At 44.3% G+C, this 27,798-nt stretch overlaps 1 protein-coding gene across 2 annotated transcripts in view; it reads left to right on the top strand.

The window, feature by feature from the left end:
* Positions 1–27,798, top strand: part of ABAT (4-aminobutyrate aminotransferase) — a 137,802-nt gene that overhangs the window by 25,821 nt on the left and 84,183 nt on the right. The window contains exon 1 of one of the 2 annotated variants that reach the window (XM_029055742.2): positions 26,683–27,342. The exons of the other annotated variant lie outside the window; for it this stretch is intronic. The gene's annotated coding sequence lies outside the window, so the exon portion shown is untranslated. Of the gene's footprint in view, positions 1–26,682; positions 27,343–27,798 lie in introns of those variants that run through there. 2 annotated transcript variants of the gene reach the window in all.

Below are 27,798 nucleotides of genomic sequence, written 5' to 3'. Positions count from 1 at the left end.
GTCGTTGCCCATCCATCTCTGCATCAAACAGAAAATCTGACTTTAAAACACTGTCATCACCCTACCCCCTCCTACCTCACCTCAGTGGTCTCCTACTCCAACACAGTCTGCACACTTCATTCCTGGTGCCAACCTACTCTCTGTTCCTCAACCTCATCTTTCTTGCCACCGACCTCTCACCCATGCCCTCCTCTTGCCTGGAATGCCCTCCCTCTTCATACCAGATAGACAATTACTCTTCCAACCTTCAAAACCTTATTGAAGGCACATCTCGTCCAAGAGGCCCGTCCCTGACCAAGCCCTCATTTCCTCTTCTCCCACTCCCTTCTGCCTCACCCTGATATGCTTCCTTTATTCACCCTCATCTCAGCTCCACAGCACTTACGTACATACCTGTAATTCATTTATTTACATTAATGTCTGTCTCTTCCTCTAGAGTGTAAGCTTATTGTGGGCAAAGAATTTGTCCACCAACTTTGTTATATCGTACTCTCTCAAGCATTTAGTTCAGTCCTCCGCACACAGTAAGTGCTCAACAAATGTGATTGATTGATTGATTGATAGTTGTGGGCAGGGAATGTGTCTACCAACTCTGTTGTCGTGTCCTCTCCAAGTGTTTAGTTCGGTGATCTGCATAAAGCAATTGCTGAATGAATGACAATAATTTATTGAGTAATGGGCTGGTTTCGCATTTAAAAAGGAAGCTGAATCCCTGGGAAAAGTTAAATAATAAGATTATACATCCTGTACTTCTTAGGATCAACTGGGAATGAGCATGGTTTGAGGAAGGTTTTGCTTTCTGGTAAAGCTGGAAGGTTCTAGAAAAAAATTGGGGGTTTGTGGTTTTTTTTAATGTGTTTATCATGTGCCAGGCAGAATACTAAGCCCGGGGCTGGATACAAGGAAATCAGGTTGAACAGAGTCCCTGTCCCACAGTCTTAATACCCATTTTATAGATGAGGGAACTGAGGCACAGGGAAATGAAGTGACTTGCTCTAGGTCCTGTAGCAGACAACTGGTAGAATCAGGTTTAGAACCCAGGTCCTTCTGACTCCCAGGCTCGCGCTCTGTCCACTGAATCTATGCTGCTTCCCTAGAACCAGGGCTTGGGTAGACTTTGGCAGAGGGAACCAGGGAGGTCAAAAATCACCCCGTTTCCTTCTTGCCAGAGTGCATTTACTCCCCTGGCCCTCAATCAATCAATCATAGTTATTTAAGTGTTTACTGTGTGCAGAGCACTGTACTGAGTGCTTGGGAGAGTACAACACAGCAATATAACAGGCATATTCCCTGCCCACGGTGAGCCAATGCTCTCTTCATCCTCCTCCTCCTCGTCTTCCTCCTCCTTCTCCTTTTCCTCCTTCTCCTACCCAGGAATTCCAGGAATGGGCCTCTTGGCAGAGGTATGGGGGTGAAGAGTACCTTAATGGGGCCCCCGTGGGTACCCCACTGAGCCCTGAACCCTGGACAAATACACCGGGCAAATACCCCATTTATTCAGGGGAAAAAACCGCCTCTCCCAGAATCTGCCTAAAGCCTCTGCACCTAATAATTATAATAATAATTGTGGTATTTGTTAAGTGCTTACTATGTGCCAAGCACGGTTCCAAGCACTGGGGTAGCTACAAGGTTATCAGGTTGTCCCCATTTTACAGATGAACAAACTGAGTCACAGAGAAGTTAAGTGACTTTCCTAAGGTCGCCCAGCAGACAAGTTGCAGAGCCGGGATTAGAACCCATGTCCTCTGACTCCCAAGCCCATGCTCTTTCCACTAAACTACACTGCTTCTCAACTAGCAACTTTTCTTACCCTTCTTTGTCTGAACTGGGGTCGGTGGGGTGTGGATGACTAATCCCTCATTTCCTCTTTCCCACTTCCTTCTGTGTCACCCTGATTTGCTCCCTTTATTCACCCCGCACCACACACACACAAAAGTACATATCCATAATTTATTTATTATATTAATATCTGTCTCCACCTCTAGACTGTAAGCTCACTGTGGGCAGGAAACATGTCTGTTATATTATTGTGTCGTATTCTCCCAAGCATTTAGTACAGTGTTCTGCACACAGTAAGCGCTCAGTAAATACGGCTGATTGAGAATTGTGTAATCTGTGAATCCTTAGCTGAATCAGAGTTATGGCATCCGTCTCTAGCTGGACTGAGCAATAACGAGAAGAAACTTTCCTTCTGGAAAAAGCGAGGGGAGAGAGAGAGAATGTGACTTTGATGAATTCACCTGCCTGGATGCCAAGCGATAAGAAACAGTCATGGATTAAGTGCATTGGAATTTAACTAAGTAGGAGAGTGCCTTGTTGAAAAATGCTTTCATTTTAGGATACTCTTTCAAGGTGAGTGTGACTGGGATCTCTATATGTCCTTCCTTAGAATCTGCTCAAACTTCAGGTGTGGAATTTTAAAAAGGGTACCACCATATTTATTTTTCACAAATTATAGATGATAATAATAATTGTGGTATTTATGTGCTTACTATGTGCCAAGCACTATGCAAAGCACTGAGGTAGATACCAGCTAAATGGATTGGACACAGTCTCTATCCCTCATAGGGTTCATAGACTTAATCCACATTTTACAGGTGAGGGAATTGGGCACAGAGAAGTGAAGTGACTTGCCTGTGGTCAAACAGCGGACAAGTGGCAGAGCCAGGATTAGAACCCAGGTCCCTTAGACTCCAGATAAAACCTCCATAAAGCAGAATAGCTACAGCACCAATTTACTCACTTAACCTGGATCTCATCTCTCTTGCTGCTGACCCCTTGCCCAGATCCTCAATAATAATAATAATAATGGTGGTATTAAACGCTTACTATGAAGCACTGTTCGTAGCGCTGGGGGTGGGGGTGCTCAAGGTGATCAGGTTGTCCCACGTGGGACTCACGGTCTTAATCCCTACTTTACAGATGAGGTTACTGAGGCACAGACAAGTTAAGTTACTTTTCCAAAGTCACACAGCTGACAAGTGGTGAGGCGGGATTAGAACCTGTGACCTCTGAATTCCCAAGCCTGTGCTCTTTAATAATAATAGTGATGATGATGGCATTTGTTAAACACTTACTATGTGCGAAGCACTGTTCTAAGTGCTGGGGAGGATAAAGGTGATCAGGTTGTCCCACGTGGGGCTCACAGTCTTAATCCCCATTATACAGATGGGGTAACTGAGGCCCAGAAAAGCTTTCCAGTAAACCATGCAGCTTCTCAGCTTCTTAAGGCCTGAAACTACCTTCCTCTTCATATATGACAGACTACCCCTCTCCCCACCTTCAAAGCCTTATTAAAGTCACATCTCCTCCCAAATTCCTCTCCGATTAAGCCCTCTTTTTCACCACTCCGTCTCCCTTCTGCTTTGTCCATGTGTTTACATCTGTACCCACTAAGCCCTTCATAATCACCTCACGGCATTTATGTACATATCCATTATTCATTTATTTTAATGTCCGTCTCCTCCTCTAAAATGTAATCTCTTTGTGGGCAGGGAGCTTATCTACGGACTTCATTGTATTGTACTCTGCCAAGGTTTTAGTAAAGTGCTGTACACGGTAAGCACACAGTCAATACCAATGCCAATGGGGCGATCCAACAATGACTTGGTGAACTCAGAAGCGTTTTGGGGCCTCGAGATTTTCAGGAATTATTTTCCCAGCGAATTCAGGTGGAAGCACTGCCAGAAGAAGAAATTCTGGTGACCGTTCAATTGTTAGCAAGTAGAGGACTATCCGCACTTAACTACAAGGGTGGTAAAAATAACCAAGTCTATTGAACATCAGAGGTTTGCTGCAATTAAAAGCCGACATAACACTATTTCTACTCTTGCATGAAGTTTCTTCCCCGCTGTTTCTTTTAATCAAATTAGGCTTGATTTATTTTTCTGGTCTATTTAACCAATGGACCACAATTTACAGTGACCACCTTCTGGTCATTCAGATGTCCTAGGCCCTTATTTGCTATATACTGGCTTGTTTATCTTCAGAAAAATAAGCATGTCAACAGAGCCAAATGATTCCCATCAGACCCTGTTTTGAGGGGAAGGGAGAGATTGGAGAGGATGGTTAGGGAGGGAGCCAGGGAGGGGAATAGTCTAGTTCCTTCCTCATCTGTGGACTCATTGAGACTTTCCTTGAGTATCCTGGGATTCATTCACTAGGTCATATCTATTGAACACTTACTGTGTTCGGAGCACTGTACTAAGCGTTTGGGAGTGTACAATATGGGCTCCATCTCCAACCAGCTGTTAACACTAAGGCTAGAATGCTTACCACATAGGAGTCATTCTCCATGGCAGAGCAGATAATGCTATTGTAATATTATTTTCATTAGTATTTCTTAAGCTCTTTCTATGTGCCAGGCACTGTTCAAAACACTGTGACAGATAAATATTCGCTCAGGTTGGAAACGGTCCCTGTCCCACACTGGGCTCATAGTCTTAATCCCTAATATACAGATGAGGCAACGGAGGGACAGAGACGTTAAGTGACTTGCCCAAAGTCACACAGCAGACAAGAAGCAGAGCTGGGATTAGAAGCCAGGTCCTTCTGATTCCTGGGCCCGTGCTCTATCCACAAAGCCACGCTGCTTGGCATATTAATGTTATTTTTTCACTTCTTAATTAAGCTGGTCTCTATATGTTATGACAATACCACCTTAAACCAAGCCAATAATTCTAATTTATTGTTGAGATTTTATTGTTGAGATGAAAATCTCCTAGCCATTGATATTGTTATTATTACTACTAGAGATGCAGCATGGCCTAATGGATAGAGTCAGGACCTGGGAGTCAGAAGGGCTGGGTTTGAATTCCAGCTATGCTGCTGTGTCACCTTGGTCAAGTCACTTCACTTCTCTGTGCCTCAGTCACCTGATCCATAAAATGGGGATTAAGACCGTGAGCCCCATGTGGTACACGGTCTAAGTCCGACCTGATTACTTTGTACTTGTCCTAGCGCTTAGTACAGGGCTCGGCACATAGTAAGCGCTTAACAAATACCATTCAAATTAATACCCTATGATGAATCAATCATTTAATGAATTCCTTCTTTGGAGTCACTAAATGGAGCACTGGGAGGCTTGATTCGTTTCCCTGGGGTGGCCAGCTTCCTCATGAAAGCTAATTTAATCATCGCTGAGTCTCTCTCTGTCTCTCTCTCTCTGTCTCTCTGTCTCTCCCTCCCCCTGAGGGTGGATTGGAAGGCCCAGAGAAGGATCTGCAGATGCTAGGAGTAGCCCGGCACCCGAGCAAAGCCCCGGCACAGTGCTGGGATGTAGTGTGATTTACATGAGAGACGTGTAATTGGCTCACAAACTCGTCTGGGTGTCCTATTGATTCCCCCAACCCCAAGGCAAAGGGGTTGAACTACGGTCCAACCACCTGGGAAGCAGCGTGGCCTAGTGGATAAAGCATAGACCCGGAGGCCAGGGGACCTGGATTCTAATCCCGGATCTGCCACTTGCCAGCTGTGTGACCTCGGGCAAGTCACTTAACTTCTCTGTCACTGAGTTTCGTCAACTGCAAAACAGGGATTCAATACCCCTTTTTCTTCCTATGCTCCTCCTGCTTGACACATCGTAAGCGCTCGGGGAATACCATATTAAAAAGAAAAGTGCTTGACTCTAAGTGGTTAACAACTACCATATTAAAAAAATGCTTGAGACCTAGCAAATGGTTAACGAATACCATATTAAAAAAGCGCTTGACACATAGTAAAACCTTTGACAAATACCATATAAACCCCTGCGCTGTACTTGCCCCGCTGAAGGAGTAGAACATTTTAGCCTAATCTGCCAGGGGGTTGCTCCCTCTCAGTGCTCAGAGATCTCAGCAAGGGTCATCATTAGCCTACTACTCTCTGCTGCTGGGTACGAGTAACAGATCTGTATTTGGGGATGAATAGAAGGCCAAATCCTTCCAGCTGAGACTCTGCCAGAATCGGTTTGATATTTCCATTTCGCAGCCATTCACCTTCGTTTCTTTTGCACTCTCAGCCCTCCCTCTTTCCTCCCTCGGTGCTCCTTTATCCAAGTTTTTATCCCTTTTAAATTAAATTGTGAAATCAGCCCTAAATCATCTCTTCAAGTAAAGAAGTGTATGGCCTAATGGAAAGAGTGTGAACGTGGGAGTCAGAGGGCCTGGTTCTGATCCCGGGCCTGCCGCTTGCCTGCTGTGTGACCAGGGAGCCAAGTCACTTAACTTCTCTGTGCCTCAGTTTCCTTATATATGAAAAATGGGGATGAAATACCTGTTTTCCATCACCTTGGAGTGGGAGCCCTCTAAGGGACAGGGCTTGTGACCTGTCTCATTATCTTGAATCTACCCCAGTGTTCAGTCCAGTGCTTGGTACAGTTATTATTATTATTGTTATATCATTATCATTATTATTGTTATTTTCATCACTTTTATTATAGTTTCTAGGGGACTGTAAACCTTTATAAGGCTTGTTCCTCTAGGTTTGCTCTACTGTCTCAGGTTATAAAGTCTATAGACTTAATAATAATAATGTTGATGGAATTTTTTAGGTGCTTACTATGTGCCAAGCACTGTTCTAAGTGCTGGGTAGATACAAGGTAATCAGATTGTCCCACGTGGGGCTCACAGTCTTAATCCCCATTTTAACAGATGAGGTAACTGAGGCACAGAGAAGTTAAGTGGCTTGCCCAAAGTCACTCAGCAGACAAGTGGCAGAGCCGGGATTAGAACCCTTGTCCTCTGACTCCCAAGCCCACGCTATTTCCACAAGCCACGCTGTGGGCAGGGAATGTATACCAACTATACAATATAACAATATATTTATACCACTGATGGATTGATTTTGTATTAGGGTCCGTCTCCCCCTCTAGACTGTCAGCTCTTCGTGGGCAAGGATTGTTTCTGCCAACTGTTGTATCGGACTCTCCTAAGTGTTCTCTCCAAAGCTTTGCACACAGAAACACAGAAATAAAGTTATAACAATATAATATAATGTATTGTTATATTGTATTCTCTCAAGTGCTTGGCACACAGTAAGTGCTCAGAAGACACAGGGAGTGAGGGAATGGGAATTAATTTTTTGGACTTGACTCTGAGCAGATTATTATTTTTTTTTAAATCATACTTTTTAAGCACTTACTCTGTGTCAAATGCTGTTCAAAGTGTTGAGGTAGGTATGCTGGGGTAGGTACGGGTTAATTAGGTAGGACCCAATCCCTGTCCCAAAGAGAGAAAACAGAAATATTCATTCATTCAGTTGTATTTATTCAGCGCCTAGTGTGTGCAGAGCACTCTGTTAAGTGCTTGGGAGAGTACAATATAACAACAGACACATTCCCTGCCCACAGTGAGCTTACAGTCTAGATGTAGAAATACTCACAGTCGTATGAGTGGGAAAAGATAGAACTTTGTTATCTTGTACTTTCCCAGGCACTTATGTCGTCCTTTGCACCTGGGCGGGCGGGCGGGCGTTCAGTGAATACCACTGGTGGATTGATTTTGTATTAGGTCCGTCTCCCCCTCTAGACTGTCAGCTCTTCGTGGGCAAGGATTGTTTCTGCCAACTCTGTTGTATCGGACTCTCCCAAGTGCTCTCTCCAAAGCTTTGCACACAGAGAGCACTCAATAAATGTCATTGTGGGATTGATTTATATTACTATTGATTTATATTAATGTTGGTTTTCTCCGCCCCACCCCCCCCAGACACTTAGGTTGTTATGGGCTGCCAACTCTGTATGTTGTATTCTCCACACACAGTAAGTGCTATTGATGGATGGATGGATATGAGGGATAACTTTTCAGTGGATAGACAAACACTGCTCTTGTCTAGGAAGATTTTTGTCCTGTCTTCCGTCAAAAGGAGCCATTGTTCCCTTAGTGGGAAATTTTAATTTAATTTTGAATCTATCCAAATTTTCCTTTCTAGGGGCAGTATTTGTTAAGCTTTTACTATGTGCCAAGCACCATTCTAAATGCTGGGATAGATACAAGTTAATGAGATCGGACACCAACTCTGTCCCACGTGGGGCTCACAAAGAGGAAGAGCAGGTATTGACTCCCCGTTTGTTGCAAAAACTGAGTTCCAGAGAAGTTAAGTAACTTGCTCAAGGACACAGAGCAGGCAAGTGGGAGAACAGGATTAGAACCCAGGTCCTCTGACTCCCCAGCCCGTGTTCTTTCCCGTAGGTCATGTTATTCCTCACTTTAAACATTCACGGGTAGAGACATGTGGGGTGGGGAAAACCAGGCACTACAAGCCTCTACAAAGTTTAAATATAAAGGGTTTGTGGCCAGTAGAGTCAGCCATTCCCTTCACCCCATTTTCCCTCCTTCCCCAGTGAAAATCCTCTCCTTTTCTCTCTGCTCATCAGAGAATGGGAATCAGCCACCGTTTCTGATCTCTGAGGGAGGCTAACTTCTCCTTGAAGGTCTCACTATCTCTCCGGAGACTTGGGAGAAAACTATCCTATTATCATCTCTGAGCTCCATCCAACTATTATCACGGGTCAGAGGCATTTACACTTTTTTATGATGTTTGTTAAAGCGCTTACTCTGTGCCAGGCACTGTACCAAGCGGTGGGGCAGATACAAGCTAATCAGGTTGAACACAGTTCATGTACCCCATGGGACCCACAGTATTCTCAGGAAGAGAAAAACTGAAGAGAGAGAGAGGACAGGGAACACGTTGGCCAATTCTGTCGTATTGTACTCTTCCGAGCCCTTAGTACAGTGTTCTGCACATAGTAAGTACTCAATAAATACCATTTTCTGATTGAGAGAGTAGCTATGCAGGGATCTTAGAGTGCCCCAAACCATCACCTGTGCAGAGTTTAGGGAGGAGAAGGAGGAAGTGGCGGTGGGAAATCAGGGTCTCCTTTCCAGACTGTAAGCTCACTGTGGGCAGGGAATGTGTCTGTTTGTTGCCATATTGTACTCTCCCAAGCGCTTAGTGCAATGCTCTGCGCACAATAAGTGCTCAATAAATATGATTGAATGAATGAATTGATTTTTGAGCCTTTTCCAGTTGGCTACTGCTCACTTGTTTCCCTTCTGTTTCCCTCTAGGCTGTAAGCTCCTCCTCTAGGCCGTAAGCTCCTTGTGAGGAGGGAACCTGCCTACCAACTCTGTTACAAGTACTCCCAAGCACTTTGTACAGTGCTCTGCACTCAGTAAGCTCTTAATACTATAATAATGGTGGTATTTGTTAAGCGCTTACTATGTGCAAAGCACTTTTCTGAGCACTGGGGGGGGATACAAGGAGATCAGGTTGTGGGGCTCCCAGTTTTAATCCCCATTTTACAGATGAGGTAACTGAGGCACAGAGAAGTTAAGTGACTTGCCCAAAGTCACACAGCTGGCAAGCGGCGGAGCCAGGATTAGAACCCGTGACTTCTGACTCCCAAACCCGGGCTCTTTCCCCTGAGCCACGCTGCTACTGTTGATTGATTCTTAGAGTTTAGCCATTTGGGATAGTGAAAACTGATATTACAAAGAGGAGAGCGTATCCAAAGAAGAACCGAGTTTTAAAGTCTTTTTTTTTCATTTCCAAAAAGCAGGAATGCTTTCCCTCTCCACCCTTCTCAGTCTTCTGCTAGCGTTCTGGCGAGCTGATAGGTAACCTTGCCGGGGAGACCTTCCATGTGACCCAACAGCCAGAGTCAGTTCTCTTGAGGGAATGTTGCCTAGCTCACTGACATCACTATTGCTCCTGCAAAATAGTATATTCAAACAATTTCAGCACCCCTGAAGGGAGAAAACAGAGACGAGATTGCACAATTACAGGATGGGGAAAGACAGGCAAGGTATTAAGCGCAGCAGAAAAAACAAAACCCTGAAGGTCATAGTTGTCCCCCAGGTGAGTCAACCAATCAGTAGTATTCATTGAGCGTGTTCTGTGTGCGGAGCATTGTACAAGCACTTGGGAGAAATATTGTAACAAATATTTACAGTGTAACAGCATCAGGAACATGGCATTAGATTTTTAAAAGTTGCTCGACACTGGGGTTTACTCAGAGAAGCTCTGAGACAAGTGGGCAGAATGATTAAAAGAAATGGAAAATAGGTCCCCTGAACACAATGGAAAGAAATAGAGGTAGTTTTAGTTGAAGAAAAGAAGTTTAGTTGAAGAAGCAGCGTGGCTTAGCGGAAGGAGCATGGGCTTGGGAGTCAGAGGTCATGGGTTCTAATCTCGCCTCTGCCACTTGTCAGTTGTGTGACTTTGGGCAAGTCACTTAACTTCTCTGTGCCTCAGTTACCTCCTCTCTTAAATGGGGATGAAGACTGTGATCCCCACGTGAGACACCCCGATTACCTTGTATCTATCCCGACTCTTAGAACAGTGCTTCGCACACAGTAAGAGCTTAACAAATACTGCAATTATTACTATTAAGAAAAGTTTATTCGATCGATTGTATTTATTGGGCATCTACCGTATGCAGAGCACTGTACTACATGCTTGGGAGAATAAAATATAACGATATAACAGACACATTCCCTGCCCCCAATGAGTTTGCGCTATAACAGTTGGTAGACAGGTTCCTTGCAGTAAAGTCTCAATAAATATGATTGAATGAGTGAATGATGAAGGTATATTTTCAGAGATAATTTAATATTTCACTTCAGCATATGACGGGCTTTCATGAGAATAGCGGCCTTCATCTTCCGACATGTCCAAACATGGGAAAATCAACCTAAATTAAAGCTGGAAGGATGAGAAATGACAAAGGACTTGACCGAGGTGGTGAAATACTGGAATGGATTGAGGCCGAGGAGCCTCCACCCATGAAGATCTTTAAGAATAGAAAGACCATCAAATGATCAATTATATTTATTGAGTGCTTACTCTGTGCAGGTCACCACACTAAGCGCTTGGGAGAGGGCAGTATGGTCCCTGCTTACCATCTAGCAGGGGAGATAGATGCTAAAAACAATTACTGGTAGGATGAAGAAAATCGAATGTAAACATCCATACATACGGAAGATAGGGGTGGGTGGTAGGTGTGAAGACCCGGAGAAGTAGCACGGCCTAGTGGAAGAGCATGGGCCTGGGCGCCAGAGGACCTGGGTTCGAATCCCAGCTCTGCCCAATACTTGCTGTGTGACCTTGGGCAAGTCACTTAACTTCTCTGGGCCTCAGTTTTCCTGTTCTCCCTTCTAGTTAGCCTTTGAGCCCCGTGTGGGACTGGGACTGTGACCAACCTAATTCACTTATATCTACCCCAGTGCTTAGAACAGAGCCTGGTACATAGTAAGCGCTTAACAAATACCATAAAAAAGTACTCAGGTGACTTGGAATTGCTGAAGTGGGAGTAAGGGGAAGACAGACTGGGGAAATGAGAGATTATTCAGGGAAGTCCTACGGGAGGAGATGGTAATAATGATAATGGTATTTGTTAAGCTCTTACTATGTGCCAAGCTCTGTTCTAAGCGCTGGGGTTGATATAAGGTAATTAGGTTGGACACAGCCCCACAATCTTAATCTCCATTTTACAGATGAGGTAACTGAGGTACAGAGAAGTTAAGTGATTTGTCCAAGGTCACCCAGCAGAGCCGGGATGAGAACCATGATCTTCTGACTCCCAGGCCCGGGCTCTATCCACTACTAGGCCATCCTGCCTGAGGGAGATGTGTACAATGGGGATTCAATATCTATTCTTCCTCACTTAGAATGTGAACTCTGGTTGGGGCAGGGACTGTGTGTGACCTGAATACTTTGCATCTACCCCAGGGCTTAATAGAGTGCTTGGCACATAGAAGGTGCTTAACAAATACCACAGTCGTCATCATTAATTATTAAGTCAGTTCCGCCAGCACGGTCCGGTGGAGAAAATGACTTCTCCCTTGGAAGGCTCGGTCTTCTGTGTGCATGGAGTGGGGGCAGTGGGTCAGGTGATATTTGAGGTTCCCTCCGGCTCTGAATTCGGCGATTCCCAAAAGAAAATGGAAATGGAGTGTACACCTGGAAATCACAGCCAGCACCAGCAGAGTCCAAATGTGTCGAGAGCGAGCTTACCAAGATCCGAACTTGCAGGGGGTGGCTGCAAACAGGGCGGAAGACTGTGTAATCTTGTAGAACAAACCTGGCAATATTTAGAATGGTTTATAAGGTTGGGCATAATTGGCCATGTGCTGTGTGGGAGTAATGTATTGCTACAATGAATGTGGAAACAGTTGGCTGAAGGGAAGGGAAGCAATGCCAGAAAGTCTATAGGATTTCAGGTGCATTGAGGACAACCGGCATTTTAGGGAAAACATTTTTGCCTTAGGAGGTCAGACAGATCTTATTCCCGTTCGGGCCAACTGGCTCGAGTCACTACCAACCTTTCACGCCGCCACTTTTCATCGATCAGGCGGACCGATTTGGAAAGAGTAATCTCCTATCGGGTAGGCTTTCCAGAACAGCTTTTGTCAGCAACACCCACTTGAGTGGTTCTGAGCTTTGTCTGGAGTTTTCTCAGGATTGTTAAAATAGTTTGGGTCTTTTTTAAATTTCCTCATCAGCCACTTCAACAGAACCATTGATTTAATTTTCAAAAATGAGATCCCTGATGTGAACTGGCACCCATTTTACTTAGAAATCTAGAAAACCACTGAACTGAGCAGTAGCGAGGTCAGCAGCGGTGATCCAAAGCATCCGGCCTTGAGGAACACGTGGCCTTCTAGACTGTAAGCTCATTGCGGGCGGGGAACGTGTCTTTTTTATTGTTATGTTGTACTTCCCAAAGGCTTAGTACAGTGCTCTGCACACAGAAAGCGCCCAATAAATACTCTTGACTGACGTCATTCGCCCCTTCCCGGCCTACAGCATGACCTGGTAACATCATCCACCAGAATGGAGCTTTCTGTGGTGAGAGAAAATGAGTAGAGGATTAAGACATATTTATATGGTACTCTCCCAAGTGCTTAGTACAGCACTATGTCTGGATGGTAAACACCTCTTCCCTACTCTTTCATTTCTTCTAGTTCCTGCTTCACATTTCAGAGACGTTATAACTTCAGAAGGAGAAGAGAGAGGACTGAGTTTTGGGCCCACTGTTTCTCTATTAGTCAGTTGAGTTCAGAAAATAGGGCAGTGAACAAGGAGGAAGAGATTCTGATCCACATCTATTTCTGATACTTTCATCTTGGGCAAGTCCTCTATCCTGGATTTCACACATAAACCTGGAGAAACAGGTTGTCCCACGTGAGGCTCACAGTCTTAATCCCCGTTTTAAAGATGAGGGAACTGAAGCACCGAGAAGTTAAGTGACTTGCCCAAAGTCACACAACTGATAGGCGGCGGAGCCGGGATTAGAACCCATGACCCCTGATCCTAAGCCCGTGCTCTTTCCACTGAGCCACGCTGATTCTCCACTAAGCCATACTGTTTCAGGTTGGACACTCCTTATCCCACATGGAGCTCATACTCTGAATCCCCATTTTATAGATGAGGGAACTGAGGCCCAGAGAAGTTAAGTGACTTGCTCAAGGTCACACAGCAGAAGGTAGCTAGTAGGGAAGGAAAGAGGATTGGGAAGAGGTCACAAATTTACCACCCCCTCAAACTTATCTCCATACCCTGGCCTATTTCACCACCAGGCCAAAATTCACCTAAAGAATGCCATCATTTCTATAACTCAATCCACATTCTTTTCGGAGGAAAAAAAAAATGATGCCATGTGATCCCAGTTATTTATTGTGGTGCAAAACCCAGTTAATATGGACTCAGGCATCAGGTCTCTCTGTGGCGCCTCCCTTTGTTTTCATGGCATTCCTTCACACTCTCCCAGCTCCCACTGTGAGTTTGGAAGTTTCAGGAACCTGCCCAGATCCCGCTCCCCAACTCCCCCGATGCTCTCATGTAAACTCTGTTATTCCCAACAGAACGATTCCTAGCTGGAAGCACCAGCCCCTTCTCCTGTTTCCTCTGGAAATGTTTACCTGCCGCCTCACCTCAGAGGTTAATAATCTTTTCTGACCTTATGTTGAAAAGTGGCAAATATATAATCCTTAAAACTTCCTTGATGGAACAGGATTTTTCACCAGCCTTGAGTGAAAACTAAATCAAGGGAAATTGCTGATTCTCTTGTTTCCTAAGTGAAAAAGTCAGACTTCTGATTCAGGACTTGCAAGGAATCAGATTTGGGAATCTTCCACCCTGAAGCAATGCGGGGTCTTATTTTCTGTTCCTAACCCTACGCTCTCTTCGTTGTGGCTGAGTCAAAGAGCAGGGATATTTTGTACCAATTAAAAATGCATTGAAGTTCAGATTGAGTTGATTTACATTCAACTTCCTTCAGAGGATTAAAATCCAATTTTACCTAGTCCTATGCCAAAAGCTAATGTCCCTTTTTATGATCTACTTTTAAATTCATCTCCTAATTCTATACCTTTGAAACCAAACGCAACACAGATCAATTTCCAAATGCCTTTGGGTGTCTCCATTCATCCAGCGATGAGTGATTCAATAGCGGTTTCCAAGAAATTAAATGTCTAGACACTCTTAGCTTCCAAACATTATTTGTTAAGGTTGTCATGGCTAGAGTTGTAATGGAGGAAATTGAGGTAGAAAGGAGTTAATCTTACTGTAAGCTATTAAAGCAGGGAGGCAAACACATTCTCTTACCTAAATGTTCACGGCAGAGAGAAGGGGAAGAGGCTAACTTGCCTCTTTGCGCCAGTATATTTAACCTACCATTTCTCTCCCATTTTCCAGAAGGGAAGACCAGTGCTGAAATAATAATAGTAATGATAATGATGGTATTTGTTAAGCGTTTACTATGGTCCAAGCACCATTCTAAGCGCTGGGGTAGATACAAGGTAATCAGATTGTCCCACGTGGGGCTCACAGTCATAATCCCCATTTTACAGATGAGGCAACTGAGGCACAGAGAACTTAAGTGACTTGCCCAAAGTCACAAAGCGGACAAGTGGCGGAGACTTCTGACTCCCAAGCCCATGCTCTTTCCACTAAGCCATGCTGCTTCATGGCACTGCTTACTTCACATGACTGCGTGCACGCTCAGACACACTCTCACACTCATTCACTCACTCACAAACACTCACACATTCACTCGCACACCTGCACTGGTGGTTAATTGGGAGGAGCGTTAACTCTTCCAGACTATAGGGAACCAAATGATGCCTTGTGATTATCATTATTAATGTCATTATTAATAATCATTATTATTATCAGTAATAACTGGGGCATTTGTTTAAGCACTTACCCCTCAAAGCATTTATTCTATCCCGTCTTGGCTACTGTTTTAGCCTCCTCGCTGACCTCCCTGCCTCCTGTCTCTTCCCCACTCCAGTGCAGACTTCACTCTGCTGCCCAGATCATTTTTCTAAAAAAAGCTCAGTTCACGTCTCCCCACTCCTCAAAGACTGTGAGCCCCATGTGGGACGGGGCCTCAGTCCGACCCGATTTGCTTGTACCTACCCCAGCGCTTAGTACAGTGCCTGGCACATACCGAGTGCATAACAAATACCACAATTATTATGATTATAATGGGACAGGGCCTGAGTCCAACCCAATTCGCTTGTGTCCACCTCCGCATTTATTATAGTGCCTGGTACATAGTAAGCACTTAACAAATACCATAATAATAATAATAATAAACTCCCCCTCCGCATCAAACAGAAACTCCTTACCATCGGCTTTAAAGCACTCAATCAGCTCCGCCCTCTCCTACCTTACCTTTCTGATTTCTTCTTACTACCCAGCCCGTGCACTTCACTTCTCTAATGCCAACCTACTGACTGTATCTCCATCTCATCTACCTTGCCACCAACCTCTTGCCCACATTTTTCCTCTCTGACCTGGAACTCTCCTCCCTTTTCATATCCTCCAGATCACCACTCTTCCTTCCTTCAAAGCCTTACTGAAATCACTTTTCCTCTCAGAAGTCTTCCCCAACTAAGCCTTCATTTCCCCTACTCCCTCCCCCTTCTGCATTATCTATGCACTCTGACCTGTTTCCTTGAAGCCCTTGATACTCAACCCACCCTCAGCCTCACAAAACTTAGGAACATAACCATAATTTATTTATTTATGTAATGTCCGTCTCCCCATCTAGACTATAAGCTCCTGGTGGGAAGGGAATGTGTCTACCAGCTCTGTTTAGTTGTAGTCTCCCAAATGGTTAGTTCAGTGCCCTGCACACGGAAAGTGTTCAATAAATACCATCGATTGATAAGCATTGGGAGAGGTACAATATAAGTAGATGGGAAAGGGTACACATTATGTGTGAAATCAAATTTACTACCGGAGTGTTAACCTAAGCACTGAGGAAATTGACTTATTTTTAATAGGACTGTGCAAATCTGAAAATACTAACATGTATGTGTATGAATGGGTAATAGTAGGGATCTGCAACCTATGACTCAAGAGACTTATCTGGCTCTTCCTTTTTTTGTGTGGTTTTTGTTAAGTGCTTACTCTGTGCCAGGCACTGTATTAAGTTCTGGGGTAGATAAGAGCAAATCAGGTTGGACACCGCCCCGCCCCGCCCCACATGGGGCTCACAGTCTTAACCCCCATTTTACAGATGAGATAACTGAGGCACAGAGAAGTTAAGTGACTTGCCCAAGGTCTCACAGCAGACAAGTGGATAGAACCCAGGTCTTCTGACCCCCAAGCCCGTGCTCTTTCCACTAGGCCGTGCTGCTTCTCGCAAGGAAATGTGGCCCTTAAACCAAGGAAGCAGCAAGAGACATTTAGACTGTAAGCTCACTGTGGGCGGGGAATGTGTCTATTACATTGTACTCCCCCAAGCGTTTAGTACAGTGCTCAAGAAATATGAATGAATGAATGAATTTAAAACCACCTCCTAGGGCCTTGGGCTTTAGTGGAGGACACCACCGAACACCCCACGGTGTACTGGGACACAACTGGGAGTGGAACGACCGCCACAACCCACCTTAAACCAGAGGCAGATGGAGTGAGCCCACTGTTCTCTGTCAGGCCCAGTGCTGCCAGATTGACGGCAGTGGGAATTCAGCCCCGCGTAATCCTCCAAGCAATCCACCCGGCCTGGAATCCTCCATCAGGCGGGGCAGGTGGGCACCCAACCCCCAGAAGGCCTCAGATCAGGTTCCCCATCTTCGAGGCCCCTAAGGTAGCAAGAAGCCCCCCGCCCCACCCCTTTCCTCTTTGTTCCTTCCACTCCTCTTCCTTGCCCCCCTTTTTCTCAAAGGCAGCCCAGAAGTATCTCTGACCTCCCGTTGCTATGATGTCAGGCGTCACATGGGAGAACCATAAAGCCAAGAAGCCCTGAGCGTCCCCCCGCGACCCCCAGAAAAGCTAATCCCGACAGCCACAGGCAAGCGGTAGATATCCAGGTGTGGGGGCCAAGGCATTTAAAACCTTCATGTTCACCATGAAGTAAACTACCGGGGAAGCAGCGTGGTGTAGTGGATTCAGGTTTGGGATTCGGAAGGTGGTGGGTTCTAATACAGATTCCGCCACTTTTCTACTGTGTGACGTTGGGCACTTCACTTCTCACTGCCTCAGTTACCTCATCTGTAAACTGGGGATTGAGACTGTGAGGCCCCTGTGGGACAGCAACTGTGTCCAACCCGATTTGCTTGTTTCCACCCAAGTGCTTAGTAGAGTGCCTGGCACATAGTAAACACTTAAATAGCACAATTGTTATTACTATTATTACTTATATTAATGTGTTGAAATTACATGATTGGCTGTCTGTGCTCCAGCTGGTTAGGAGTTCCATTTTGTTTGGCTCTTCTTCTCCTAAAAGGGCATCACCCCTGGTTGATGGCCTTAAAGTGCATGAACTTTCAGATTGTTCCGGGTGTTATCTACTAACAAAATGTTCTCTAGAACTGTGCACAGATTTCTAAGAAAAAGCAATCCATGCATAACAGTAGTTTTAAAAAAAATCTTCCAGGTCAAGTTTGATCACAGTGGGAAGAGAAAGCTGCAGATAATCTGTGTTTTTATTGTATGATTTCATTAAAGAATGAAGCCATTCATTATGAGAGAAAATAAAATCAAATGTGTGTGGGAATATATTCTAACTAGATTGTTCATTTTATAAAATTTGCTTCAGGGAGTGGAATGGAAGAAAAAAAAGGCACAGAATGAACTGCCTCATTTATCTGGCTGTAGGCATGGCATGCTGAATTCACTCTAAATCGATTGATAGATTAAAAAAATTAAATAAGACCCTCACAGAGCTTCAGAAGTTTTTTAATGATATTATCATCTGTATTTTATTGCAATGTTTTGGCCTGAAAATGCATTTTAGTATTAAGCAGCTTCCAGTTCCAGTATACAAATCCACTACAGGGAAAACCTGTACAAGATTGGCCTATAATGAGAACCTCATTTTAATGAAACAAAACACCTCAGCAAGTTGTACTGCAACTATAGGCAGTTGGTCGCATTTGGATATAATGAACCTTCTTGAAAATGAGAATTTGGGAGAATTTTATGAAATCTCAGTTAGAGTTTCACTTACATCATCACTTCGTTTCTCTGTGCCTCAGTTACCTCATCTGTAAAATGGGGATGAAGACAGTGAGCTCCAAGTGGGACAACCTGATTACGTCATATCTACCCCAGCACTTAAAACAGTGCTTGGCACATAGTAAGCGTTTAACAAATGCAATTATTATTTATTTGCCTTTTTGGAATCTTGAGTATTCTATAGTTCAAAACCAGACATATGTTGGTAAATACGTTCATTCAGTCATATTTATTGAGCATTTACTGTGTGCAGAGTATGTTGTATCATTCATTCATTCAATCGTATTTATTGAGCACTTACTGTGTACAGAGCACTGTACTAAGCACTTGGAAAGTACAGTTTGGCCACAGAATCAAATTTGATTTGTATCAAATCACACTCCCTGTGCTGCCCCAGACTACATCACTCCAAAAAATTTTAAAAAACTCATCTATCATTACCACCGACCCAAAAGATATTGTAACAGATCCCGTGTTAGGTGACTGACTACTTGTAAGACAGAGCTGAAGGAGGAAGCTAATCGTGGCCTAACAGTTCATCCCCCCAGAATTGCCTCTCTTAATCTGGAGAAGGAAGGGGATGTTCCTCCATGGCTGGTGTTGACTAACAGTCTGGTTCTTACCTGATACCTGAGGGCGTTGTGCCTGGATTCCCCTTTCTTTTCTACTGTGATTTCTTGGCCTCCTCCATGTATACTGAATTTTTGAAATTAAGCTATTTCAATGACTGGGATTAGATATTAATCCCAGCAAGCTCTTGCTTTAGTTTGGCAGCCTTGTTTCCACTCGTAAGCATGCCCTGTAGAGAGAGAGGAGAGGTCAGACTGATCATTCCTAGTACAGTGAAAGGCCTGAGCAGAGTAAATAGAGTGAGAGGGGAGATTGGATTGAACCCCAAAAATTAGGGTGAGAGGGGAGGGCAGACTGAGCTAAAGATTCGGAGGTCCTGCATGGCTGGCGCTTGATGCCTTTTGCCTACTCACATTAGAATAATTCACCGCAGGGCTTGAAATCCTTGTTTGGCCCCTTGCCTCTACAGTTAAGAGAGTGAACGTCCTGGAAATGGAGGTCCCCGCTGGTTTCTAGCGGTGGATTCCATCCCCCAGCAGTTTGGACTGGACACCCCCCGAGACTCCCTCATCCCCCGTCTCTGCCAAACCTGAGAGCTTCCACGCTGGGTTTGAAAGAGTGAAGAGGGTTTGAACGTGGCTGAAAGACCCAAATCTGGTCTTTCTGGCCCTTTGACTCTTCACACTCTCCCGCCCTTTGAAGCCCTGAACTATTTTTGCCTCTGCACTCAAAATGAGAAGTGTGTTCCTAGGCCACTGGATTGAGTTAAAGCAACTGAGATCTGGAGAGGGGCAAACTGTGGCACTGATTTCTCTTGGATTGACTGTTTTCAGCATAGATTTTATGGAGGTTTTTGGTATCCTTCAGATGGCTAAGGAGGAACAGGAGTAAGCTAAAACCATGTTGTTAACCCTTTTTTCTGAAGGAACCACTTTCAGTAAGCATTTTTGATCAGAGTATCACTTTAGAGAGCACCGTTAGTAGAGCAGGGAGGCTCAGAGGGAGAGGGGAGTTTCCCTTTCATATTCACAAAAGGGACAAATAACCTAATAATTAGGCAGATGTAAAGCATGAGTGCTAGAAGAAGTGTGACCTAGTGCATTGTGAATCAAGAGACCTGAGTTCTAATTCCGATTCATCCACTTGCTGTGTGACCTTGGGAACATCACTTAGTTTCTCTTTTCCTCAGTTTCCTTATCTGTAAAATGTGGATTCAACACCTGTTTTTCTTTACCTTTAGAGTGTGAGCCCCATGTAGAACAAGGACTGAACATGATCTGATTCCATCTACGCCAGTGCTTGCTACAAAACAAACACTTAACAAATTCCAGAATTATTTATTAGCTCATCTGTCTTAGCTCTAGGAATACTCATGTAAAATACTCGTGTGTGTAAAATCTCCTTTTTAGGTGTACAAGCATCATCATCACCAGTGTTGAATTGAAGTTATCGTGAGCCAAAAATGAGAGGTGTGAGAGAGCAAACTTAAAAAGTTAAAAACATGATCCCTGTTCTCAAAAAGCTTATTAATAGTGATAACTTTGTTATTTCTTTAGTACTTACTCTGTGCCAAGCACTGTATTAAAGCACTGGGCAAAATACAAGATAATCAGATCAAACAGTCCCTGCCCCACATGGGGCTCACAGTCTAAGGTGAAGAATAGCAGGTTTTGATTCCCTATTTGGCAGATGAGGAAAATGAGGCCCAGAAAAGTTAAATTACTTTCCCAAGGTCACACATCTGGCAAGTGGCAAAGCCGCCATTTTTACCCAGATCCATTGACTCCCAGGCTTCTGCTCTTTCCACTAGTCCATGCTTCATTTGGCTCAGTGACAAGAGCCTGGGCTTGGGAGTCAGAGATCATGGGTTCGAATCCCGGCTCTGCCACTTGTCAACTGTGTGACTATGGGCAAGTCACTTAACTTCTCTGGACCTCAGTTACCTCATCTGCAAAATGGAGATTAACTGTGAGCCTCACGTGGGACAACCTGATTACCCTGTATGTCCCCCAGCACTTAGAACAGTGCTCTGCACATAGTGAGCGCTTAACAAATACCAACATTATTATTTACTGGGGGTAGAGAGAAACACACTGTTATATATATATAACAAACAGAGAACAGGAACAATAATAAAACGTAGATATAACTGATTTCTAAAATAAAACATTAATGGATAAAACAGATATCCACATGAGTGTTAAGAATGAGGGATAGGATTACAAGAGAAAGTGGGGATTAATTGGAGAAGGCCTCTTGAAGGAAATAGCGTTTAGGATAGAAAGGAATTGGGGGTGGTGGGGAAGGATGGAGTTCCAGATAGCAGGGAGGAAATGCATGAGTAAACCTGGGAGAGTCAAAAACAAGGCCCATTGAGAAGATTGCCATCTAGGATGTAGTAGCTAAGTGCAAAGAGAAAAGAAGGGAAGAAGGAATGAGTTGACAGAGAACCTTGAATGCAGTGGTCAGATGTTTCTGTTTGATGCGGCTGAAAATGTCAGTTCTGAAGGTTCTACCTTCACAACATCGCTAAAAATCCACCCCTTCCTCTCCATCCAAACTCCTCCCACATTAACGCAAGCACGTATCTTATCCACCCTCCATTATTGTAACAGCGTCCTTGCTGTCCTCCCTGCCTCCTGTCTCTCCCCACTCCAGTCCATACTCCACTCTGCTGCCCAGATCATTTTCTTTCAGAAACATTCAGAACATGCTTCCCCACTCCTCAAGAAACTCCAGGGGTTGCCCATCCACCTCCACATCAAACAACAACTCCTCACCATTGGCTTTAAAGCAGTCAATCACCTTGTCCCCTCCTACCTCACCTTGCTATTCTCCTACTACAATCAGCCCACACACTTGGTTCCTCTAATGCCAACCTTCTCATTGTTCCTCGATCTCATCTGTCTCGCTGCTGACCTCTCGCCCACGTCCTGCCTCCGGCCTGGAACGCCCTCCTACCTCATATCTGACAGACGATTACTCTCCGCACTTTAAAGCCTTATTGAAGGCACATCTCCTCCAAGAAGCCTTCCCTGACCAAGCCCTCCTCTCCTTTCTCCCACTCTCTCTGCATCGCCCTGACTTGCTCCCTTCATTCATCCTTCCTCCCATTCCCACAGCACATATGTGGATATCTGTAATTTATTTATTTACGTCTATATAGTAAGTCTGTCTCCCCCTCTAGACTGTAAGCTCATTGTAGGCAGGGAATGCTTTTGTTTGTTGTATTGTACTCTTTCAAAGGCACTAATACAGTGCTTTGCACAAGGTAATAATGAATAAATTATTAAATAATTCAATAATTACAATTGAATGAATGAAAATGAGTAGTCATTGGCATTTTTTAAGGGATTGAGTGATGCACTCAGAATGGCCTTATAAGAAGATTGCCCCGGCAACCAAGTGGGCTTATATAGAGAAGTCAGAGGCAGAAAGATTGGAAAGGAATCTGAAGTCTAATGTAGTAATAAGTCCTTGAGATGACAAAGTCTTGGACCAGAGAGATGACCAAAAGTGTGGAATGGAAGAAACAAATGTGAGAAATGTTTTGGAGGCTCTTCCTCAAGATTGGAAGCTCGTGAGTCTGGGGAACGTATCTACCAAATCTGTTTTATTGTACTCTCCCAAGTTAGTATAGAGCTCTGCACGCAGTAAACCCTCAGTAAGTACCGATGATGGACCAGAAGGAAAAACTAATGAGATTTAAAGATGGGCTGACAGTGAGAAATGGATGATAAGAGGTAAAGATGACAGTGAGATTGAAAGCTTCTGAGACAGGAAAGATGTTGGTGTAGCTGCCTGTGATGGAAAAGTTAGAAGGAGTGTGTTTGGGCAGGGAGATGAAGAATTTCCTTTTCCATTTAGAATCTAAGGTGCTGAAAGTCACGCCTGTGGAAGTGTTCATTCTTTCAGTTTTAGAAAGAAGAGGCATGTTTTTTCTGCCCGCAACCAGAGAAAGGTGGGCAGTTGTCTCCAGTCATCTATTAGTCTAGTTATTAGTCTAAGTTTTAGATGTATTTCATGTGCTTTCGTTCATTTTGTGCAAGTCCCCGGTTTAGCTGAGGAATCCAGAAAGGTTTTGGATAATGTTTGCTTGACCTCTACATTTTGATACTAATGTGTTCTGTTTCCATTTCTTGTGGGCACATGTGACATTTAACACTTTGACATTTTAGTTGTACCCTTAGGAAACTGCTTTTTTGAGCAGAGAGTTTATCCCGAGTTCTACAGAGCTGTTCACTTGATGTCACATTAGACTTTATTAAACTTGTATCTGCCCATTACTCTCAAATTTGTGTGAGCACCTGACTGGTAAACCCCTAAAATATATCATAGTTTGTCTTGCTCAGAGAATTCTTGATTGTTTGACTCACCAACTTGGGATGCATACTCGATCTCATCATCTCTAACCATTGCACAATCTCCACACTCACCAATTCTGAGATCCTTCTATCTGACCACAACCTCCTCATCTGCCTCATCTCCCACACACCTCCTCCCCGTAAATCTGTACTATTCCCCTTCAGAGACCTCTGATCTTTTGACCCCATCCAATTTTCTCCACTCATCATACCCCACTTAGCCTCCAAACCCAAACTACCCTTCTTTTAATGACCAAATAGATGCTCTCAACACCATCCTCTCTACTGAACTCAACTCATTGGCTCCCCATCCATTCGTCGATCTTGTAGCATTAACCCACAGCCCTGGATCACCTGCACGGTCCGCCTCCTACACTCTTCTGCTCGAGACGCAGAGCGCTTCTGGCAGAAATCTTTATAAAAGGCTGACTTTGTCCACTTCACGTTTATCCTTGCATGCTTTAACTCTGCCCTCTCCTCTGACCAGCAAAATTACTTCTCCACGTTTATTTACACCCAAGCTCATCATCCTCGCTAGTATTTCCGGTCATTTCCAGATATCCCTCCTCAGGCCCCCAGTCCTGCCGTCTCCCCCATCCCAAGCTCCCAATGACCTGGCCACTCTTTATGAAGAAAGTTGATACTATCAGGTGTGAGGCCGCTAAAATCGCCCCTGCCCCTCCTCAATCTCTCCCCCTGCCAACCCTCTCTTCAACCTTCCCATCCTTCCCAGCAGCATCTCTAGAGATCTTCTGCCTCCTCTCAAAAGTCACCCCCTCCACCCGCACATCTGACCCCATTCCTTCACACCTTATCAAAGATCTTGACCCCTCCCTTATCCCCTCCCTGACTATCATCTTCAACAGTTTAGTCTCCAATGGCTACTTCCCCACTGCTTTCAAACATGCCCATGTCTTCCTTATCCTAAAAAAACCCTCCCTCAACCCCACGCTCCTTCCAGTTATCACCCCATCTCCTTCCTACCATTCCTCTCCAAACTCCTTGAGTGGGTTGTCTGCACCTGCTGTCTCAAAATCCTCTTCTCCAATTCTCTCCTTGACTCCTTCCAGTCTGGCTTCCGTCCCCTTCACTCCACAGAACCCACCTTCTCCAAGGTCACCAATGATCTCCTTCTCACCAAATCCAATGGCCTTTACTCCATCTTAACCCTCCCCGATCTCTCAGATGCCTCTGACACTGTAGACAAACCCCTTCTCCTGGAAACATTATCCAACCTTGACTTCACTGTCTCTGTCCTCTCCTAGTTCTCCTCATCTCTCTGGCCATTCTTTCTTAGTCTCCTTCATGGGCTCCTCATCTGCTTCCCACCCCCCAACTATAGGGGTCCCTCAAGCTTCAGTTCTGGGTCCCCTTCTATTCTCCAACTACACCCACTTCCTTGGAGAACTCATTTGGTCCCATGGCTGCCTCTATGTGGATGAAACAGCGTGGCTCAGCGTGGCTCAGTGGAAAGAGCACGGGCTTTGGAGTCAGGGCTCATGAGTTCGAATCCCAGCTCTGCCACTTGTCGGCTGTGTGACTGTGGGCAAGTCACTTAACTTCTCTGTGTCTCAGTTCCCTCATCTGTAAAATGGGGATTAAGACTGTGAGCCCCACGTGGGACAACCTGATTCCTCTATATCTACCCCAGCGCTTAGAACAGTGCTTGGCACATAGTAAGCGCTTAACAAATACCAACATTATTATTATTATTATGAAACCCAAAGCTGCAGCTCCAGCCCTGATCTCTCTCCTCTCTGCAGTCTCACATTTCCTCTTGCCTTCAAGACATCTCTACTTGGATGTCCTCTTGTCACCTCAAGCTTAATATGTCCAAAACAGAACTCCTTATCTTCACACCCAAACCCTGTCCACCCCGTGACATTCCCATCACTGTAGATGGCACCACCATCCTTCCTGTCTCACCAGCTCGTAACCTTGGCGTTATCCTTGACCCCCTCTCTCGTTCAATCCACATAGTCAATCCATCGCTAAATCCTGTCGGTCCCACCTTCACAACATCGCTAAAATCCACCCTTTCCTCTCCATCCAAACTGCTGCCATGTTAATACAGTCACTTATTCTATCCTCCCTGGATTGCTGCCTGGATTACCTCCCAGGCTCCGCCCTCTCCCCACTCCAATCCATACTTCAATCTGCTGCCCAGATCATTTTTATACAGAAACGTTTAGGATATTCTTCATTCCTGTTCATTGAGTGTTTACTGTGTGCAGAGCACTGTACTAAGTACTTGGGAAAGTACAATATAACAACAACCAGTGACATTCCCTGCCCACAACGAGCTCATAATCTAGAAGGATATGTCACTCCACTCCTCAAAAAGCTCCTTGTGGGCATGGAACATGTCTATGCCCTGCACACAGTAAGTTCAGTGGTCGATTGATTGATTTTCGAGGTCTAGAACTGACCATTCTACTTTAGTTAGATCCTGGCCAGGGTTCAGTATTTATGACAGAGTAGCTCCTATATGCTAAAGTCACTTTAACTGTAATAAGCAACCGCTCCTGCACACCTTGTTCTCTGCTTTACCTTTATTCTTTCCCTTATGTTCTTGTCGCACCAACCATCTTTCCCAGCCTGGCAATAGTGATGCAGTTCATTTTCCTCCCCAAGAACACTTCCCTCCTTTTGTCTCTCTTGACGTTTTGGGTTGGCAGCTGAGAGAATGGAATGCAATATGCATGCTGAAATAGCATAAAGGACAAGACTCTTATTATTCTTTTAACTATTGAACCTCCAGTTGAGAGACTATAGGGAACCAAGCACAGATGTTTGCTGGCTTTCATTGTACCCTATTATGTAAGCCAGCCTGGCCTTCTTGCCTTATTCTGCAGAGCAGAGAGTTTCTCCCTTTCAGACTTCAGATTGAATCGCTGTAACGTGCTGATTACTGAACTGGGTAAGACAGTATCTCGCTTGTAATAATTATAGATTTCCTCTGTGATTTTCCCCCATTGGTTACCACGGCAACCATATAATAGCCCAACTGAAGGACTGTCACAGTGATTTAGAAGCAAAATGGCTCAGCCTCCCCAGCACTCCTGTACTGCTTCCTCCGCTCCCTTGCCGTTGTCATGGCAACCCATCGCGGCACCCGACTCTGTAATGATTCTCCGCACAAGAAACAGGACAGAAAGGTCTGGATTTTCCCCATTTACGCGGCAGCGACCCGTTCCCTGCTGCTCGCCTGGCTCTTTTCCAAATGTACATTTTCCAAGTCTTAACTGCGTTTAGGGGTGGTTTGCCGATGATAAGGAGCCCTCTGTATTGACCGATGGGGTATATTCAGATTTAGTCGATCTAATCGATATAACCTTGAACGGATTTGGACAAAGCGGACAGAGGGATGACAGGAATTAAAATTTGGTCAGCATTTTCCAGCTAAATCTATACCTCAAGTTATGTTTGACAGGTGTAGCTGATGATAAGACCTCTATTTGCAAACGTAGCGCCCTAAACAACTGTAGTGTTTCTTTGGGGGGACAGATAAGAATTCTTGAAAAGGACCTAGACCTGAAAAGGAGGAAACACAATTGCTAGTAGACAGCACCTGGGTATAATGGACAAGACGGAGGATGTTTTAATCTTTATAATTGAATGAACCTGGGTTGAATTAAGAGAGGCTTCTTTCTCTCCCTGGAGAACTCACCGTTTTCCCAGTTATGGGTAGATGAAAACCAACAATGTATTATTGTTCAAGTACAGGGTTATTCTTTTCTCTCGTCAACTGTAAGGTTGTTACTGCTTGACTTCCCTTTGCCATGATTGATCAGTGGTTTGAACACTAACAGTCAGTCACAAGCAGTTCCTGAGGCGAGCTGATATCCAGGATCTCCTTGATGATGCAGTCAAGACTCCACATTCAGAAAATCTGTGGAATAAAATAGAAGAATTATTGTAAATTGGAGAGGTGAAGGCTGGAAATTTTCAACCAAGTTACGTGAGTGTACTGAGTTTTGTGTGTTTGTGTGCGTATGGGTCCATTTATTGTGCTAAATTTGTCAGGATTTTCTCAAAGAGTGCTAGCAGAGGATGTGTGCCTACTACTAAATGGAAAAACAAGGATAGAAAGAAATAATACAGATGTTTATAAACTAACTCAAATTGTGTATGTGGTCTGTAAGAAGCATACGTCCAAGATTTCTGATCCCTTGAGATCAAATGAGGGTCACCTTGAGGGTGCCAGACCTCAAACCCCAAAATGAAATTGCTTGTTCCTTTATCTCCCCTACCCATAAGAAAATACATTTTTCAGAACAACATATCCTTTTTATATTTTATATCATATATTTTATATGTAATTATATTTTATATATTCCTCAATATGGACGAGAAAGAAAAAATGACACACTGAATTGCTCATTTGCTTGTTATTATGTAGTTCACCTCATTTCTA

This window comes from Ornithorhynchus anatinus, chromosome 2 (assembly GCF_004115215.2).
Source record: "Ornithorhynchus anatinus isolate Pmale09 chromosome 2, mOrnAna1.pri.v4, whole genome shotgun sequence".
Taxonomy (NCBI): Eukaryota; Metazoa; Chordata; class Mammalia; order Monotremata; family Ornithorhynchidae; genus Ornithorhynchus; species Ornithorhynchus anatinus.
Note: the sequence above shows the minus strand (reverse complement) of the source record. Positions and strands in the feature narration are given on the sequence as shown.